This window comes from Petaurus breviceps, unplaced genomic scaffold, assembly GCF_028583685.1.
Source record: "Petaurus breviceps papuanus isolate PSGF00001 unplaced genomic scaffold, PetGlider_PUasm1.0 76, whole genome shotgun sequence".
In the NCBI taxonomy this organism is placed as follows: domain Eukaryota; kingdom Metazoa; phylum Chordata; class Mammalia; order Diprotodontia; family Petauridae; genus Petaurus; species Petaurus breviceps.
Window position 1 is genome coordinate 23,087,224 of NW_027186473.1, and position 15,848 is coordinate 23,103,071.

The following is a 15,848-nucleotide window of genomic DNA, read 5'->3' on the forward strand; positions in this document are numbered from 1 at the left end:
TTATAATACTTATGACAGCACTTTAAGGTAATCAGAAGTTAATAGCACTCCCTTCTTAGAGTTAGAAAAATTTAAAAATTTAATGACTATACCATTTTGTGATAAGTTACAAAATAAGGAAAGAATCCATGATACTAGATCATTAAAATATTACTAAATTCAAACTATTTGGTGCAGTAGGAGCAATTAACATTATATTTTCCTGAATAATTCTAGCAAAAATAATCTAATCTCCTAATATTCATTCATGAGGAAGAACAGCATCTGCTTGGCAGAGAGAATTAAAAAAAAAAAAACGTTAGTTTAACTCAATTCATCTCTGAGACTGTGCTGTCTTCTCGTAATTTGTGCCAGTGGACACAGGCAATATTTCCTTCCTTTCTAAATTATGAAAGTCCCTTCCAGTTCAAAAGTTCAAATCTCAGTGACTCTGCCCAACCTGCGATGCCCATGAGTAGGTTGTGACCAATCCCATGGCATCATAGAGATGTCAGTCAGTATTACTTATTTTGGGTTTCAAGGGGCAGGAATCCAATAACAGAAAGAGAATTGGAGAATAGGCATTTGGTTTTATTCTCTCTAAAATTGTGCTCTGACCTTCATGATTGTAGCATTGAGAATAGGTGCTGAATTTTCCACTATAACTATCAAGTGTTATATCATACCTTGCAGGCATCTGAAAGATTGTGCTTTAATATGCCAGCTTTATGACAAGGACGGGTTTTATCTTTTATGTTTGAGGAAAATTTGTGCATGCTAGAATCCAGTGTATTTGTGGATTATCTGGGTTTAATTATCATCAGTTATTCAGTTTCTTATACATGCTAATATCAAAGCATATTTTGCAAAATCATATCCTTTTGAAAAAGACTCAGAAATGAGTCCAAAAGTTCAGTCACTAATAATATTATATTAGGACTTGTCTACCTGGCAATCTCTGCAGGAATACACCCCTACATAGACATCCATTATACACATAAGATTTCTTTGTCTTCTAAAATCTATATTCATCCAAATCTATGAAAGTGGATTTTAGTTGGCAAGCAGATTTGAATCAAATGTGCCAATCTAAACTTGGATTTTTATTCCTACAGGACATTTGACTACTAACATGTAATAAGTTTTCAAATCATTTCCTGTTTTTAACTCACCCCAAGTTGTTTAGTTAAAATATATTTTCTCCCATGTGGATAAGGTAGGTAAACTCTTACAATTTCCAAAATACTGATAATTTGGACCAATCTGATAGACTATTATGGTAAAGTGGATATGTTTGTACAAGTTTAATCCAGTTTATGTTTAACTAGGTGGCTTAAATTTTGAAAAAGAGTAGCTAATATTGGACTGCACTACTCATTCTGATTTTATAACTTGATCCACATAATACAACTGGGCAACTGCATTATTCACACACATATATGTATATATATTTGGAAATATTCTCATGGCAGACTATATGTGTCAAACTTTAAAAGCCAAACTATTGTCATATTATACAGAAACAAAATATTAATTAATAATTAATTTATATAATTTAATTTATCGAGGAATGTTTATTAATGAAGTGTGTGTGTGCATGTGTGTGTAAGTGAATGGCAACATGGCAATAAATATGGAAGACCTTTACTTCAAGTCCTGCCTCTGACACAAATCAGCTGTGTGATACTGGACAAATGACTCAATCATTCAGTGCTCTAGAAAATTCTCTAAGTGTATCAGCTATTGAGAAGGTGCTAAGCTGCTGTCATAGAGCTTCTTCATCCAAGAGTCCCCTGTGCCAATGATATCCACACTGTATGTATCATATGAACTAAATTATTCTCTGTAATATTTGAAACATGTAGGTGGACAGGGCTGTTAACCTTAGGGTGAAAGTTCAGGATGTTGTTCTATAGTACAGAAGGAGGAGGAGGAGAAAAAGGAGAGAAAAATTAAATAGGAGGAGAAGAAAGAGGAGAATTAGTACCAGTAGTAGCAGCAGTAGTGAATAGTAGTAGTAGTAGTAGTAGTAGTAGTAGTAGTAGTAGTGGTAGTAGTAATAGTAATAGCAACAGCAAAAACAGCAGTAGTAATAGCATATTCCAAAAAATATTCCTCTTTGGATTAGAAATGGCAATATAGTAGAGCCTGGATGACTTTAACATTTATATTTCTGTCAACTTAAATTGTACTGTCATGATTTCATTCTGCAGTAACCAAACTGAAGCTATCCTTTGGAGAATAAGGGGAATTGTTAGTAGGGGTGGAACTGGGGCAGGGGGGAGATGAATTCATATTGCAGTGATGATTTTTAGTGAATTACAAATAAAAAAGAGGGGATACATCATCAACATTGTCTAAATGAATGAAAACAGAGAGTAGGAAGTTGTTTTAAATTTCTGTCCTGAATTCAGTCTAAATCTGCTCACGTACAAAACTGGCTCCTTGATTGAGTTGTTTCATTAAGTATATGAAATGAGACAAGTGAAACACTTGGGAAACCAGTGAGATTTAGAAGCAAAGAGTGAATTCAAAGAGATGATTTGAAGGTTATGTGGCAAAATGCTCAGTTTCTCCAACTAATTAGGGCTGCTGGGACTATGGGTAATGGGTACTTTCTAGGTCATAGTAAGTTTAGAGGCTTCTTTAAGCATTAGAAAAATAAAGTTTGGCTCAACTGTTTTACAACACAATTTATTCTCTTGCCTCCCTCCTCCCCTCCACCATTTATCAGTCTTCATTGATTAAGGCCTTTGTTTTTTGCCAGTTACTTTACAAGCTAAGAAAGTGAATAGAAAATGAGTGTGACCTGTTTTTTTTTTTAATTCACTGGCCCTAATTCCCCCTCTTAAAAAGCCCATTTAAATAAATTCTTTTATTATTAAAATTCACGTCTGTGATATACAAGGACTGTTTCTGTCACAAACTGTTATTCAGAGGCCCTTGATAAAATGCAAATAGTCCCTGAAAGAAATAAATCCAGGATTTCATTGCCTAATAATTTCACACCCAGAAGTAACGCGACATAGCACATAACCAGTCTGCTCTGGCTTCTGATCATTGCAGTACTCTACAATTTTTTCATTTGAAATCACAAATGAATTGATTAAGTTATTTGAGTGGGGTATACACTCTGCCAATCACTGAATCAACTGAAAGTTCACAAATCTTTCTTTCTGCATAGGTAATCTTTTTCAAAATTAAAAAAATAAAATTACAGACATCTTTTCTTGATTTTTTTTGAGGGTGGGTTGAGTGTGTTGGGAGAAGAGACATGTATGACTTGACCTTTTTACAATACCTCAAGTTTATTAATTGCCTAACATGTGCCTCTAGAGCACTGTGCTAGGTTTGACAGATGCAAAGATAAGAATGTGCCTTCCCTCAAGGAATTCCCATTGTATTGAATTAAAAGAAATATTTTTCCTTTATATATTAACCAACCAGAATATGAAGAATCAATAATGTCTTCAGTTTATTAAATCAGCTTGTGATTATCCCTACTTAACTTCATTCTTGAGAGCTATAAGCTAGTCAATATAACAATAGACATTGATTCCACATATCACATCTAAATTATGCAGGGAAAGGTACTTTTGGGGACTAATCTGATGACTAGTGTTGAGGTTAAATTTTCTCCTCATCCATTGAACTGATTGAGGGTCATTAATTCATGTTGTTGTTATTTTTGTGTTTGTTGGAAAACATATTGGAGACAGTTGTGTATTTCCAGTCAGCAAGGCAAGTCTGGCTGTTTGGATGGTCATTATTGAGGACTCAAGTTAGCACAGAGAGAAAGGAGAGGTGTTTTGTGTTGTTTTAAAACTATCTTTTAGCTTAATATATCTAGAAAATTTACAAATATGTACATATTAAATTCATCTTTTATGAAATTAGATCATTCAATATTTCATATGGTAATGGAAAAAAGAAAGTTGTTTGGTCCCTACAGGATGAAACATTAATTTTCAGAGTCTCTTAAGCTTTCTTTAAATCATATTAATTAAGAATACAGGAGACATCTTTCCAATTTCCTAGTCTATTAAGTCAACAAGCAAAAGACATCAATTATAATACTATGTTTTTAGTAATTCTTTGTTTATTGTGTTTTAGAAGTATCTATTATACTTTATTAAATATTAATTTACTTTATAAAACTCATTTTAACAGTATGTTTATAGAACCACAATGAAATTTTAATTTAGACATTAAATAGGTATTTTAAAAATGCATCACATTCTGTATTTACCATTGAAGAATGTATTCAACAGAGATTTGGAACATGTCAGTATTTATGCTTCCTGACGAAAGTTTAATAAACAATTTCAATCATTCATAACCATTGACACTTTTTAAATTTGGAGCAATTATTTAAACAATCAGGTGTTTTGCCTCTGGGATATGTTTCATATAGACACAGCACACAAATAAGAATATAATATGTTTCATAAGCATGTATGTATATGCATATGTTTATATATATAATCATATAGTATATATCCTATTTTATTCATCTTCCAGTCAAATGTATCATATTGTTAAATAACAATATAGCATAATGGTCATGAGTTACAACAAAAAAAAACCCTGAAATTTGTACCAGACTAAATAATGATCAAGAAATTTGGTGAGAAACTACAATAGATTTTTTTTTTACTGCAGAACTGCACAATAAAGTCAGCTAGAAGATCTTCTCATTTCCAACTCTGCTAGTAAGAGAGAGAGACAGAGACAGAGAGAGAGACAGACAGAGAGACAGAGAGAGAGAGAGACAGAGACAGAGAGAGACAGAGACAGAGAGAGAGAGACAGACAGACAGAAAAAGAGTAGAGACATAAGAAGCCCAGAGGCTCCATGTCCAGAAGCAGTAAGAAAGGAAGAATCCCTTAGGTATTCCCAGAGTGGGAAATTTGGAAGCCCTGGTGAGTTGTAGTGAAAGAACTCTACAAGAGGACTCAGAAGTAGATACCATGGTTTCTTAGCACTCTGAACTAAGATGCCATAAGGAACCCTGAAAGTTTAGCACTTTGAACTTTCAACGAGAGAATTCAATGGTGTTAAGGTAGGGGTAGCAGTAGGGGAAGAAGCCCAGAAGCCACAGGGAGACATCAATCAGGAAAAACTACTTCACCCAAAAGCAGGAGGCTGAGCCTGATCATGAAACAAAATTCCAGTTCATGCTTTAAATCTAGAAAGATACATGAATTCAATAAAATATAAACCAGCTTAAAAAAACATTGCAAATCAGTTATTCCATCAAATGAAGGAAAAACTAACTCCATGAGAATTATAAGCAACTCAATATAAAAAAAAGGTGGGGGGGTGGGCAGAGCCAAGATGGCAGAGGAGTAAAAGCAGGAACTTGCTTGAGCTTGTCCCCCAATCATCTCTAATACCTGTTAAAAATACTCTAAAAAATTTTGGAGCTATAGAACTGAGAAAATGACAGAGTGAAACACATTTCCAGCTGAAGACAACCTGACAGGCCTACAGGAAGGGTCTGTCACATAAGGTTGGGAGCAGAGTATAGTCCCATGTGAACTGCACTGGCACAAATCAGGCTAGAGCAGACCTCAGGAGGCTGAATCACTGACAGCTATGGTAGTTTCCAGACTTCTCAACCCACAAACACCAAAGAGAAAGTAAAAGGTGAGAGGAGAAATTGTGTTGGACCTGGGTGAGAGAAGAGCACAGTCTGACCCCAGGACCTGGGGAAGCGGAAGTGGCAGTGGCAGCAGCAGGAGGAACAGTGGCAGCAGTGGCTCCTTCTGTGCTCTAAGCCCACAGATGGTGGGGGGAACAAGTGGATGATCAGAGGGAAATTACAAGAATCTCTTTGCTGGAGCGGAGGCAGGATTCTCTTGCTTTGCCCTGATTGGATCTGAGTCACAGTCTTGTGTGGTGATCATGGGGTGAGGAGGAGTGCTGACATGGCAGAGCTTGTGAAAGGTGTGGAGAGGGAGTCTTGCTCACAGTTCTGAGTCAGATGCCTAGAAGTAACTCTGACAACAGCCATGCAAAACCCCAGAAATCTGGGACAGAACACTCTCCACTCCAAAAACTAAGAAGGGTTTTTACCATGGCAAAGAATTCAAAAGTCAAGTAATAGGCTGGCAAAATGAGCAAACAGAGAAAAAGAAAACAGACTATAAAATTTTTATTTCATGACGAAGAAAATCAAAATACCAGAAGAAGACAACAAAGTGAAAACTCCTGCATCATAAGCCTCCAAGAAAAATATGAATTGGTCGCAGGTCATGGAGGAGCTCTAAAAGGATTTTGAAAATCAAGTAAGAGGAGTAGAAGAAAAATTGGGAAGATAAATAAGAGTTATGCAAAAAGATGAAAAAAAATGAGTCAACAGCTTTCTAAAAGAGACCTCCCCAAAATAAATTAAAATAGATTAACTTGGGTAGCTAGGTGGTGCAGTAAATAGAGCAGCAGTCCGGGAGTCAGGAGGACCTGAGTTCAAATTCGGCCTCAGACACTTGACACACTTACTAGCCATGTGACTTTGGGCAAGTCACTTAATTCCAATTGCCCGCCAAAAAGCCAAAAAAATAGAAAGATTAACTCAAATGGCAAAAGAAGTCTAAAAAGTCAATGAAGAGAAGAATGCCTTAAAAAGCAGATTTGGTCAAGTGGAAAAGGAAATTTAAAATCTCACTGAAGAAAATAATTCCTTCAAAATTAGAACGGAGCAAATGGAAGTTAATGACTTTATGGAAATTAACATATTATAAAACAGATCCAAAAGGATGAAAAAAATATATATACAATAATATAAAACATCTCATCAGAAAAATTGACCTGGAAAATAATAGATCCAGGAGAGGTAATTTTAAAATTATTGGACTACCTGAAATCTATAATCAAAAGGAGCCTACACATCATCTTTAAAGAAATTATCAAAGAAAACCGCCTTGATATTCTAGAACCAGAAGGCAAACTAGAAATTGTTAGAATCTGCTGATCACCTCTTAAGAAAGATCCCCAAAAGAAAACTCCTAGGAATATTATAGACAAGTTCCCAGGTCAAAGAAAAAATAATACAAGCAGTCAGGAAGAAAAAATTTGAGTATTGTGAAAACACAATCAGTATAACACAAGATTTAGTAGTTTCTCTTACATTAAGTGTGGAAATTAAGAAATTGTATATTATCATCAAAGTAAATTTGACCCTCTCTGCAACTTGAAGTCTTAGTGACTTGCCAAAAACATTCAGAGAATTGCCCAGGATCATGAGTCTAGCAGGGGTCAGAAGTGAGACATGAGAATCAGCTTTGAAGTCATCTCTCTACCTACTATACCATGTGGTTCCTTACATGCCTTTGATATGGAAGTCAGAGCCAGAAAGTCCTGGTTTCAAATCCCACCTCTAACACATACAGGCTGTGTGATCCTAAGCAAGTAATTTAATTTTTTAGTGCTTTCGACAAATCTCTAGGACTAAGAGGAAAAGTAGGAATTCATCCAGAAGAGTTGAAGAAAGAGTGTAATCTAGGATGAATAAGCATGGCCTTTAGGCATATCTGAGATGGTAGAGTACAAAAATTGTCAGGTGACAGCTAGTGGTCCAATATGACTGAATCATAATTGTGAGAACAGTGCATAAGACTATAAAGCTAAGTATAAGCCCTTCATTCAAGATCTTTAAATGTTAGGTTAAGGAGTTTGTATTTTGTTCTTTGCATCATAGGGAAAAAGTAAAGATTTTTGAGCAAGTGAGTGATAAGGTCAGACCTGTGCATTAGGAAAATTATTTTGACAAGAAGATATTCCATTTTTTGTGAGTTTCTTCTCCCTAATCTATACCTCAAAGCCCCATTTCAAAATCTCCCATTCTGTTCTCCTAACTGATTTCTAACCCTTTCCTTTGACTCTAAACATGCTCTTATTTCTATTTAATCACATTTCTTTCTGCAGTTTGCCTCCTAAGTTATCTGGTCTTTCTCCTCTCATCTTTATTATTTCTCTATCATCACTCCTTTCCTGCCAGCTACAAGCATATCCTCAAGTCTCTTCCAAAAAAAATTATCTAGACTCTTCCATCTTTCAAACTAGTGTGCTATAGTACCCCTAACTTTCACTGTATAGAAAACAAAACAAAACAAAAAAACTAACTCCACAACTGTCCATAATTGTTGCTTCCACTTATTTACTTTTTATTCATTTTTCAAACTTTTGCAATATGGTATAAACCCCAAATCTAAACATCAATTACTTTCTACAAGGTTACCAATGATCTCTTAATTTCTCAGTCCAATGATTGATTTCTCTTAGTCTTTGTTTCTCTTCTCTGGAGCTTTTAACACAGTGATTTCCCCTTCCTCCAGTGTATATTATCTAATTTCAGCTTTCACGAAATTGTTCTTTCTTATTCCTTATCCTGTCTGGCCACTCATGGTGTTAAGTTCTGGATTATTATCTTTGCTACAGCCTCCTAAGCATGGGTGTTTCCTAAGGCTCTGTTTTCTTTCTTTGCTCTTTCTATACCCTTTCTCTTAGTGATTTCATTTATAACCATGGGTTCATCGCTTAGTATATAACTTGTCAATTTATATACTCAGCCACATTTTCTCTCCTTATCTCCAGTCCCACATTAACTACCTACTCTATATCTTCAAATGGTTGTCCTATTTCTTCTCATATGGACTGTTGCAATAGCCTGATTGTGCTCCCCGTTTTCTTTCCACTTTCTTTTTTCTTTAACCATATACCTTTGTACCATATAACTTCCAAAGTAAATTTCTTAAATCACATGTCTAAACACATGATTTCAGTGCTCAAGATTCTTAAGTAGTTTCCTATTGCTTTTAAATATTGTACAAACTCTTTAGTTTGGCATTTAAGTTCTAATGATTTGCCTCCTGTGGAGGTTTCTAGTCTTGTTGCATATTATGTTTTTCATACACTCTGTATTTCATTTATATTGGCCAAATTGCTGTGCTATCTCATGCTTCTATTTCTTTTCACGGTGACACCAGTGCTGTAATATATTCCCTCCTTACTTTGACATTTTACAACCCTGTGGCTATAAATATAAGAAAGGTAAGCTGAGTTACATGATTTGAGCATAATTGGTTTATTAATAGTGCTGTGTATAACTGTTAACAAAGTGGAACAGACTAGCCACCTCAGTATGACCAAAAAATCCAATGAGAAAGAAAGTAACTTCTTTATTGACATGAAGGAAAGGAAGGGTTCTGGGTAGCTGGGAAATATTACAATTGGATGCAAAAGGGAAAGTGGGCTGGCATTCAGATGTGGCTAATTATGCCATCTCTGACAATTAAGGAATATTGATTGTTTTATGGTACTCATTTGATTTGTAATCTTGAGAACAGAGCCACAAGTTTTGCCATCCCCTTGATCAAACCTCCCCTAATTGAACAAGACTAGGAAAGGAAAGATAACTTGCCTTTTGGGGGATGGCACCGGGATTAGTTGGTTGGAGCTTACAGAAAACAAGCAGATATTCTAGGGGCTAACTGTATGATTAATAACAACATTCCCTTTCAACCACACTTTAAACTACTTGGAGGGACAATTCCATTTTTAAGTTTAATTTCAAATCATGGAAATGTGACTTGAAAAAATGGGGGATATTTAATATTTATTCACTACTGGTTCTATTCCTGATTCTCCAGACTTTACCCCTTCCCTAATTTTACAATTACATTGTAAAATACGTATAGTAGAAATTTGAGGTAAAATAAGTTTTTATCTTTTCACATTCCTTAGCTTTCATTAGGGTTCAAATAAGATGCCACCAGTTGTCACCCATGTAAAGACTTGCCTGATACACCTAGTTAGTTTTTAGTTCTCTCTCCCTTCTCAAATTATCTTGAATTTGCTAACTTGATTATATGACACATACTCTAGTCTCGTAGAATGCAATTGCCTTGAGGACAAGGAATGTTTTTCATTTTCATATTACAGCAGGGACTGACACATAATAGAGGCATTGCTGAACAAAAATCCTCAGGACTTAATAAAATGATGGCATACGAAGTGTTAGACAAAGAGAGGAGTCAAATATTTAGGTCATATTTAATTGGGTAATTAATGATGTCCCCAATAGAAATAATGATGTCTGCTCCAAAAATGCAAGTTTCCATAGGAAACAATAAACTTAGTTAATTTGGAACTACTCTGCTTCTCCAGGGATTAGTTTTCTGATCTACAAAATCATGTATTTGAATGATGAACTCTAAAATTCTGGGGTTGGGATCATAAAATCTTAAAGATGAAAAGACCTAATAATCATCTACTTAGGACTAGAATTCCAACATTTTTTTCTTTCTTAATACAATATACTGTTACAACACTGAATAGTTGAATTTCAGACCGAAATGGAATGTTAGAGATCACTTATTATGAAAACTTTGTTTTATGCATGAGAAAATTGAGAAAACAATAGTAATACAACCTGGTAAGGGAAAATAGCTAGTTATTGTGAGAATCAGGAGAACTCATATTCTCCTCTAAGACCCATTTTCTGAAGTAGCTCTCATATTTTCCCATGCCTTCCCTCCATTTGCCATTGTTTCCCAATCATTCAGTCACGTCAGATGCTTCATGATCATGGATCACACCAGACCCTTCTATCTTCCCCTAGCTCTCAGTCTGTCCAAGTTCATGTTCATTGTTTCCATGACACTATTGGTCCATTTCATTCTCTGCCATCCCCTTTTCCTTTCACTTTCAATCTTTCTCAACATCAGGGTTTTTCCTCAATCAATCCTTTCTTCTCATTATGTGTCTAAAATATTTAAGCTTCAGTATTTGACCTTCCAGTGAATAGCCCAAATTAATTCCCTTAAGTAGTAACTTATTTGATCTCCTTGCTATCCAAGAGACTCTCAAAAGTCTTCTCCACCACCACAATTCAAAATGGGTTCTGTGGTACTCAGCTTTCCTTATCGTCCATTCATATTCTCTAAAAAAGCAGAACCTTATAATTGGTTCTTCTTCAGAAGCTAAGGCCACATTGGGGTGAATCCTCACTTCAGCCGGCAACTAGCACCACTACAAACAAGGCTCTCCTCATCCATCTGCTGAAATGACCGGCTCTGAGCTTGCCTGCATCTACTCTGCCCTCATCCTTCATGACGATGAGGTTACAGTCTCAGAGGATAAAATCAATGCCCTCATTAAAGCAGCAGGTATAAATGTTGAACCATTCTGGCCTGGATTATTAGCCAAGGCCCTGTCTAATGTAAACATTGCAAGTCTCATCTGCAATGTCTGAGTTGGTGGATCTGCCCCAGCAGCTGGTGGTGCTGCCCTGGCTGGAGGGGCTTCTCCTGCTAGCACAGCTGCCACAGCTGAGGAGAAGAAGAAAGAGGAAGCAAAAAGAGAAGATTCCAAGGAGTCCTATGATGATATGGGCTTTGGTCTGTTTGAATAAATATTTTTATAACACTGAATAAAAAGCTTAATTCAACTAAAATGTAGTTATTTTGCTAACTTTTAGGTGGTCTCAACAATGAGTACACAAGTAGTCTCACAAAGACAGCACTGTATGAATAAAAAAAAATTAAAAATTTTTTTGAGTTTCATTTCCATTAATAAAATAATATCTAGTTATCACTTTGAAAAAAAAACAAAACCAGAACCTTAGTTCCTGAAAAGGATTTAGGCTGTCTCTCAAACAGAAACCTGTTCTCCTGATTAGTGAGTCCCCTGACCTGGACCAATCTTTCATCTTTATTCATTACTGGTTCTATTCCTGATTCTTCAGACTTCGCCCCTTCCACAAAAGTCTGTCCATGCTGGGGATGCTTACTCCATCTTCCAAGCTCTTCCCTTCATTTCCCCTATATTTGTTGTCTTCCCTCATTAAAGTATATACTCCTAGAGAATAAACCCTGCCTTGCTTGCATTTGCATATCCAATGCTTGAAAATTATTGAATTGAGATAGCTTTCTTTCCTTCTGTCTCTGTATATGTCTTTCCTCATCTATCTACCCAATTTACACATCAATCTATATATTCACCTTTCTATGCAAACGTGTGGGGGGGTGGGGGTGGGGTGTGTGTGTGTGAGAGAGAGAGAGAGAGAGAGAGAGAGAGAGAGAGAGAGAGGGAGAGAGAGAGAGAGAGAGAGTGCTGTGAGCAATATCTTAAAAAAAAAATTCTTGTTATTTAGGGAAAAATTAGAAACATAAGCTGTCCTTGGTCCCGGAGAGCTTTATAGTAGCAAGATCACATTGTACCTAGGAAATATAGGAAGGATAAAGGATAATGCATCAAGCACCTGGAGATTTCCAAAGAGAAGGTGGAGATCAGATGTCCTAAAGCAGCAGGAACAGGGGAGAGAAATAACAGAATTTCACCACAAAGAGTTTCAGGTGGGGGGCAGCTAGGTGGCAGAGTGAATAGAGCACTGGCCCTGGAGTCGAGGACCTGAGTTCAAATCTGGAATCAGACATTTATCAGAAAACAAGCCATGTTACCTTGGGCAAGTCACAATCCCATTTGCCTTACCTTCCCCCTCCATAAAAAAGAGTTTCAGGTGGAACTAAACAGCCTACCTGTGGGGGGAAAGCTCAGCTCTTAATCAATAGTGTATGTTACACAATTTGATATTTAAAAAATTAACTGACTTCTTTATTTTCTGGAATATTACATTTTGATTAAGTTAATTTGTGTCCTCTTACACTATATTCACTATTCAATTTGACTGGGAATTTGTACAAGAAAGTATGCCAGATCTGACTTCAAGACACCTGGATTCAAATCCCATCTCAACTATAGTACCTTCAATTTTCTGGAATGCAAGGAGCAAAGTGAAGTAATAGTATGAGATGACCTCCAGTCAGTCCAAAAAGTATGATCCTATGATCTTGATGATGTGAATCCCAAACAATTGATTTTAGAGTTGGTTTTTACACCTCAAGGTATTTATAATTTGGAAACATTTTTCTTCATCAGCCTACTCATGATTGGCACATTTTAATATGCTCTTTGTCTGCTTACTAGTCTTGGTCTACTTTAGTATAATAATACACATCTTACATAAGATGCAGGGCATTCCCAGTTGATAGCTGTCTGTACAGAGCCAACTTCTTGGGAATAGTTAAGCACAGGGATTCATTTCCTCGAGTTAAGGTGTATGCCCTCTGATAGCTTGTATGTTTTCATACATCAAATGCTGTAGTTAAATCAAGTGAACATCAGGATTGTTTCTACTTCTTGAAAATTCTGTCCTGGAATACAGGCTATTATATTGGCATAGATAGTATATTAATATAGAATAAAAACCATAACACCTTACTAGTTCTTTCAACATAAAGATTTAGGAAAAACTGAAAGAAAATGATGGATTAAAAAAATAAAAATAATATAATCTTTAATTCTAATCAAATACATCAAATGCTATAAAATCATGCTAAACCCCTACATAGGAGTCAGAGGTCACCTTCACCTGAACTTGGGGACCAGATACATGACCAATTTAAGTCCCACTTACAAATGATGTGAAAAGACAAAAAAAAAACAAGGAAAATATTGATAGCTAAGTTATGAGGACTGTGAACTTAAAAATCCCTCCATGAATCCCTACATACTCTAAGAAAAATACCTAATTATTAGTGATCATAGCTGTAAGAAAAATTTCAAAAAAATTATGCAAGGTTCTCTGATAAAGGACTTATTACATGTATAAATATTTTACTCAGTTCTCTCTGTCTCTCATAAATTTGACTCAGCTCTCTCTCTGTCTGAGAGACAAAGAGAGAGAGAGAGAGAGAGAGAGAGAGAGAGAGAGAGCTGAGTCAAAATTTTAAGAATACAATTCATTCCCCAACTTATAAATGGTCAAAGGATGTGAACAGGCAGTTTTCAGAAGAAGACATCAAAGTTATCTATAATCATGAAAAAATGCTCCAAATCACTATGGATTAGAGAAATGCAAATTAAAAGAACTCTGAGGTACCACTATCACATTGACTAATATGATAGAAAAGGAAAATGACAAATATTCAAGGGGATGTGGAAAAATTGGATAGTGAAACACTGTTGGAGGAGTTGTGAAGTGATACAACCATTCTGGAGATAGAACTATGCCCAAAGGGTATAAAACTGTGCTAACTTTTTGACACCACAATACTACTAGCTCTGTATCTCAAAGATTTAAAAAAAAAAAAAGGAAAGAGATTTATATGTACAAGGAGATTTATAGCTGTCTTTTTGTCATGGCAAAGAATTAGAAATTTAGGAGATGCACATCAGTTGGGGAATGGCTGAATGAGTTGTGGTATATAATTATAATGGAATACTACTGTGCCATAAGAAATGACAAGCAGAATGCTTTCAGAAAAACCTAGAAAAATACTTATATGAACGATGCGAATTGAAGTGAACAGAACTTGTAACTACAATATTGTACAACGATCAACTGTGTATGACTTAGCTATTCTTAGCAGTATGATAATCCAAGACTATTCCAAAGAATTTAAGATGAAAAATACTATTCCCCTTCAGAGAAAGAACCAACGGAGTTTGAATGTGGATAATTTTTTTTACTTTATTTTTTCTTGTTGTTTTTGGTCTATGTTTTCTTTCATAATGTGACTAATATGGAAATATGTTTTATAAGATTACAATATATAACTGATATCAAATTTCTTGTCATCTCATTGAGAAGAGAGGGAAAGGAGGGAGGGAAAGAGAGAATTTGGAACTCAATTTTTTTTAAAGTTAAAAGTTGTTTTTTCCATGTAATTTGAAAAAATATTTTAAAAATACTTAAAAAAAAGAAAGAACATACCACCAGTGGTGATTTTCTCCATGTCTGATAAGAAATTAGGAAATCCTGTTCAGCTTGTGGGAGAGAAAAGTCAATGTCAGAAAAAGTTACTAACTCCAATTTGAGAGTCTCTGTCTTTAGAGATTCACAGAAAAACTGCCATTGATTTCTGTGGGAATCATGTGAATACCCAAAAATTTTATTGTTTTCTCATCTTCATTACTTTTGAGTTTAGGATTTACTCATAGCTGGGTCAAAAACATAATTTAAAAATTCATGCCTATGGATTTCATAGAGATTATTTTTTCTTAACTTTCATGCACATAGAGTGAAGTTACCTCTTTGGATCAAAGTAATATGTGTGGGATGTAACTCAGAAACTAAGTTTATAGATTTAATGACATTTTATTAGTTATAAAAAAGCTACTGATGTAGGACAGGGGGCAAAGAGTGTTAAGAAATGACTATTTGACAGATGGGAAAAGAAAAATTTTCTGCAGGCTTATATGTGGGGCCTGAGGAGTATTTTTAAAAACCTGATTTATGGTTATTTTTCTTAAAAGGAAATCTAAAATAGTCACATGTAACTATTCCACTTTAATATATATATATATATATTTTTTTAAATAGTCAAATATGACCTACAGAGGCATTATGTAGAATGCAAAACCTGTCATTGTCAATGTTCATATGGGTTATGAGTGTGAACAAAACCAAATATAACTTGCACATTTGTCTATGTCTTGAAAGTCCAAGTAGAACGGAAAAGCAATGCTCCATAAGATTTTTTGTTTGTTATTTTTTCTTGCTTTTTAAAGTCAAACTGCTTCTCTTTGTTTTTTACTTTACAGTATTTCTGTATGGATCCTCCCAACACACTTCCCAGAACTAAAACATAACTTTTAACAAAGAAAATAAACAGGTAGGAAAAAATAGCTAACAGTGGACATGCCTGATATATATACCGTTACCTTTCTATGGTACTATCGTTGCTGTTTTTGTTGTAGTTCTATTACGCACTTCTGTCTGCCTCTTCATGGCACTGTGGGACATGGAGTTTTCTTGGCAAAGACATTGGATGGTTTGTGATTTCCTTCTGCATACATACCTGTAC

The 15,848-nt window shown here is 35.3% G+C and overlaps 1 pseudogene; it reads left to right on the forward strand.

The window, feature by feature from the left end:
* The first annotated feature begins 11,044 nt into the window (after positions 1-11,044).
* Positions 11,045-15,848, forward strand: part of LOC138174871 (threonine--tRNA ligase, mitochondrial-like) — an 89,954-nt pseudogene continuing 85,150 nt past the window's right edge.